The sequence below is a fragment of the Pristis pectinata genome, chromosome 30, assembly GCF_009764475.1.
Source record: "Pristis pectinata isolate sPriPec2 chromosome 30, sPriPec2.1.pri, whole genome shotgun sequence".
In the NCBI taxonomy this organism is placed as follows: Eukaryota; Metazoa; Chordata; class Chondrichthyes; order Rhinopristiformes; family Pristidae; genus Pristis; species Pristis pectinata.
Window position 1 is genome coordinate 21,171,007 of NC_067434.1, and position 6,000 is coordinate 21,177,006.

Consider the following 6,000-nt stretch of genomic DNA (forward strand, 5'->3'; position numbering starts at 1 on the left):
GGAAATTATGGTTTGGGATTAAGCCTGGTCAGATTGCTTCCGATACCTTCCTTCATAATAGATAATATTAGTACCCAATGCAAAAAAAAAGGTAACTTGGAAAGTTTGGTCCCCACCCAACATTAAGATCCCTTACTTGGTGAGGGTCAACACTCAAAGACTGTGAAACCTAACTCACTCCATTCGGACAATCTTTCTTGCCCCTCCTAATTAATGAAGTATTCTCCTAATTAGGTACTTACATTACTCAATAAATTCATCAGCTACACGTACAATAATCTGACTGATGGCACTGAACAACTACCACAAAGCAATTCAATGTTTTAAAAGATTACGACAGGATTTTGTGTTGAATTTTCACTTACACTTTCCTAACCTGGCCGTATAAATCAGTTACATTCACACTGGACATGTAAAGCAATTTTACATTGATATTTCTTTTGTACTACATTGAGTATTAGTGCCTGGATATCAGAAGATAAAAAAATGAAAACCCCAGATTTTAAGGCTGTGAAATGTTAATTTATCTGTGATTTATCATGGCTCTTGAAAGACAAAATCTCAATCAGTCAACTGCATTTGGAAACTAGAAACTTCACCAGAGTGTGTGTGGTGGATCACTTCCCATTGCCTAAACTCATGCTGACACATCACTGGGTAATTACTGTGGCATTGCTCGATGGTGGAGTCAGGTCATCCCTTTGTTCTGGACCGTTACCTTGTTTAACAATCGAAGCAGCAAAAGTACCTGCAATTCTTTAGTTCAATAAATTGTGCTGCTTTCTTATACCTAAATAAAATTCTGCTACACCAGAAACTTGGCTACGCTTACAATTTATAATGGCTCAGCTACTTTCATATGTTGATTATTACAATATATTTTTTATTAATTTATTCACTCACAGGACATGGACATCACAGGCTAGGACAGCATTTATTGCTCCTCCCTAACTGTCAGTGAACTGTGCAGCTTGTTAAACAATTTCGGAGCTTAGTTACGAGTTAACTACACTGCTACATATCTGAAGTCCATTGCAAATTAGGGCAGGTAAGGATGGCAGACTTCCTTCTTGAATATTAATAAACCAGTTACATTTTTAATCAACAATCAATTGCTACTGTGCCCCCATACCCCAGTGGTACAGCAGTTACAACTCCAGTGACCCGGGTTTGATCCTGACCTTGGGTGCTGTCTGTGTGGAGTTTGCACGTTCTCCCTGTGAACCTGTGGGCTTTTCTCTAGGTACCCCAGTTTCCTCTCAAATCCCAAAGGTGTGTTAATTGGCTGCTGTAAGTTGCCCTATAGTGTGTAGGTGAGGGGGTAGGAAAATCAGCAGGGAGTTGATGAGCATTTGAGAGAGAATAGGTTACGGAGAAGTAATTGAGAGGGCAGGCATGGTAGTGTAGCGGTTAGCATAACACTATTACAGCGCCAGCGACCCGGGGTCAAGTCCCGCCGCTGTCTGTAAGGAGTTTGTACATTCTCCCCGTGTCTGCATGCAGGTGCTCCGGTTTCCCCCCACATTCCAAAGACGTACAGGTTAGGAAGTTGTGAGCAAGCTATGCTGGCGTCGGAAGTGTGGCGACACTTGTGGGCTGCCCCCCACAACACTCTACGCAAAAGATGCATTTCACTGTGTGTTTTGATATACATGTGACTAATAAAGATATCTTATCTTGATGGGATACTCTGAGAGCTGGCATAGACTGATATATCTATATATAAAACAAATATGTAACAGGTAAACAACAGCAGCTCAGTTCTGGATTTTAAAGTCATAATGACTATGCTAAGCATACAAAACAAGTAACATTTTAAGGCCACAATTCCACCCATATCCACCTTGGCCCTCAATTCTTTACAATTTGTTCTAATGACCCGGAGGAGGGGGCACAGAGTAAGGTATCCAAGTCTGCCGGTGACTCCAAAATAGGTGGGAGGGCATGGTGCACTGAGGATATCACGACTCTGCAACTGGATTACAAATAGGTTAATTGAGTGGGCAAAAAATTGGCAAATGGAGTCTAATGTGGGAAAGTGTGAGGTTGTGCTCTTTGGTAAGAGGAATCTAAAGTCAGATAATTATCTTACCAGAGAAAGACTGCAGATGAGTGAAGTACAGAGAGATCTGGCTGTTCTTGTGCACAAATCACAAAAGATTAGAGGGCAGATGCGGCAAGTAATTTGGAAGGCAGATGGTATATTCACCTTTATGCAAGAGTTTAAACATAGGGAAGTGTTGATAGGAAAGTACAGGGTACTGGTGAGGCCGCACCTGGAGTACTGTGCACAGTTTTGGGCCTATTATTTAGGAAAGGATATACTGGCATTGTAAGCAGTCCAAAAGAGGTTTAAAAAACTAATTCCTGGAATAAGAGATTAGTCCTGTCAAAAGCAGCTGAACAAATTATATTCTTTGGAGATTAGAAGAATGAGGGGTGATCTCAATGAAACATATAAGATCCTGAGGGGGTACAACAGGGTAAATGTTGATGTTTCCATCAGTGAGAAGATGTCCAACAAGGGGATAAACTTACAAGATTAGGGAGGTGGGGGATGGGGCAGTCATTTAAAACTGAAGCGTGTACGAACTTCTTCTCACAGAAGGTGGTGAATTTCTGGAACCCAGAAGATTACAAGGCTGGATCATTAGGGGTATCTAAAGAAGAAGTAGATAAATTTTTGAAAGATCAGGGAATTGAGAGCCATGGGGAACAGGTACAGAAGAGATGAGACCTGGGGCAGATCAGCCATGATCATATTGAGTGTTGGGGCAGGTTTGAGGGGCCGTGTGGCCTCCTCCTGCTCCTATTTTCTTATGAGATAAAACAGCTCTTCTCACGCTGGTAATAAAGATCAGATATTAATACCATTCGCGCTGCACATCTGAGAATATTTTTGTTAAAGTTTGACATCTATTGCAAGCCAATTTCTGTTTCTGGTGATTTCTGGTTTAAATTAATTACAACTGTGAATCACTCCACACTGTGCAATCAGACACAGTTTATGTCTAAAGTAAAATACTACAGATGATGGAAGTAGAACCTAGAAAAGAACAGCAGAGGAACAGTCACTTCAGCCCACCATGTCTGTTCTGATCACGATGCCAAATTAAACTAATCCCAACTGCTTGCACACTGTCTGTATCCCTCTATTCCTAATCTGAAATGAAAACAGAGAACGTGAAAAACTCACCAGGTTGGCCAGCCTTATTGGAGAGAGAAACAGAATCAAATTTGAGGTTGAAGACCTTTCATGAGAACCTATTGACCTGAATCATTAACTCTATTTCTCTCTCCACAGACACTGACCTACTATTGTGGATGGTCATGGCTGTCACGTGACAGCACTGCCCCCTACCTGTCGGAAGACACACCACGGCTTGGCTTGGCTTGGCCCGGCTTGGCCCGACCCGACCTGACCCGACCGGGCCAGGCCCGGCCCATCAGCCCACACCTGGCCATTGGCCTTTGTCATCGATTAGTCCTTGCTGGCACCAGGCCATTGGCCTTTGTAAATTACCTGGGCTGGACCCCACAGCCCTCCAGCATTATAAAGAGTGCCACATGTGCTTGGCTCTCCCTCTTTGTCTTTGAGGGATCACCCTGCTTCACTCCAGGCCGAGTACTGTTGGACGGTGCTGGAGAAATCATTGGTGAGGTGTGCACTGTTAAAGGGTTGGGAGCGTTTTAGTTAGTGTCCCTAGTAGCATAGAGCCATGCCTGCACTGAGTCAAAGGGTGGCGGGTATCGTATTGCTTTCCGTTGATTGTGTGTACCTAGTTTGTTGTGTGTGTATATTTTACCCGTTGCGATTTTCCCACGTTTGCTGTAAACCGCGCGCGTGTGTTATTCCTGTTACCATTTTTCCCCACATTTGTCTTTTGTAAATAAAATCCTTCACTGCCAGACTGCGTTCCGATTCCTTGCCTTTGAGACCCCGAATCTGTTTCACAACGCTGACCTCATGAGTGTTTCTACCACTGTCTGTTTTATTAACCGTTCAATCCAACTTCAGCAATACATATATTGGCATGGTGTTGTGAGAGGGAAATCCTGCCTCACTAATTTGATTGAGTTTTTTGAGAAGGTAACAAAGAAGGTTGATGAAGGCAGGGCAGTAGATCTGGACTTTAATAAGGCATTTTACAAGGTCACGTAGACTGGTCCACGAGGGACATATGGTCCAAGGTGACCTGGCTACTGAGTCCTCAACTGGCTTGGTGATAGGAGCCGGAGGGTAATGGTGAAAGGATTTTTTTTGATTGGAAGTCTGTGACTAGTGGTGTCACAGGGATTGGTGCCGGGACCTTTGCTGTTTGTGATATATATTGACTTGGATGTGAATACAGAAGGTATGATTAGTAAGTTTGCAGAAGACACAAACATTGACAGTGTCGAGGACAGTGAGGAAAGTTGTCTAAGGCTACAGCAGAATATAGATCAGTTAGAAATTTGGGCAGAGCATTGGCAGATTGAATCTTATCCCAATGTGCGAGGTGATGGATGTTAGTAAGTCAAATAGGGGTTAGACATGTACTGTAAATGGTAGGGCAGTAAAGAATGTTGCTGAGCAGAGAGACCTCCATTGTTCCCTGAAAGTGGTAACACACAGATCGATAGACTGGTGAAGAAGGCATATGGCAACGCTTACCTTCGTAGGTGAGTCAAAGTCAGAATCAGGTTTATTATCACTGACATATGTTGTGAAATTTGTTGTTTTGCGGGAGCAGTACAGTGCCAGTCATAAAAATTACTGTAAGTTACAAAAATAAATAAATAGTGCAAAAGAGAAATAACAAGTGAATTCCACCACTTTGACGTTTTAACGCTTCAACATTCCAGGAACAGCTTCTTCCCCTCTGCCATCAGATCTCTGAATGGTCCATGAACTGATGAACATTATTCTTCACTCTTTTCACCGCCGTTTTTTCCACCGCTGACCCCTCAGTGAGGACTGGTGTGTGTTCTCCTGACTTCCCCTTCCTGAAGTCCACAATCAATTCCTTGGCCTTGCTGACGTTGAGTGTGAGGTTGTTGTTGCGATGCCACTCAATCACCTGATCTATCTCACTCCTGTACGCTTCCTCATCACCATCTGAGATTCTGCCAACAACAGTGGGGTCATCAGTGAATTTATAGATGGTGTTTGAGCTGTGCCTAGCCACACAGTCATGAGTGTAGAGAGAGCAGAGCAGTGGCTAAGCAAGCAACTTTGAGGTTGAGTTCATTGTCATATGCACAAGTACGTGTATGCACAAGTGCAATGAAAAACTCAGGGCATAGAATAAGATTTTTTAAGATATGTTTATTAGTCACATGTACATCGAAACACAATGAAATGCATTGTTTTGCATAGAATGTTCTGGGGGAAGCCCGCAAGTGTCGCCATGCTTCTGGCACCCCACAACTTCCTAACCCATATGTCTTTGGAATGTGGGAGGAAACCGGAGCCACCGGAGGAAACCCACGCAGACATGGGGAGAACGTATAAACTCCTTACAGACAGCAGCTGGAATTGAACCTGGGTCGCCTGTGCTGTAAAGCGTTACATTAACCACTACACTACCATGCCTGTCCGCACACTATGTTATGTTGAAACTATACAAAAGACTGGTGAGTCTTTGTGCAGTTCTGGGTGCCAGAATGTGTGAGTGCTGAAGAGAGTGCAGAGGATATTCACCAGGATTTCAGTCTTGGGAGAGATCGGACAGGCTGGGTTTGTTTTCCCTGGAGCAAAGGAGGCTGAGGCGTGACCTGATGGATGTATATAAGATTATGAGAGGCATAGACATAGTGGATAGTCAAAATCATTTTCCTATTGTAGGGGTATCAAAAACAACAGGGCATAAGGTTAAGGTGAGAGGAAGGAGTTTTAAAGGGAACCTTAGGGATAAGTTTTTCCACAGTGGTTGATGTCTGGAACACGCTGCCAAAGGAGGAGATGGATTCAGATGCAATTACTAGGCAGGCAGACAATTAAACAGGCAAGGTGTGGAA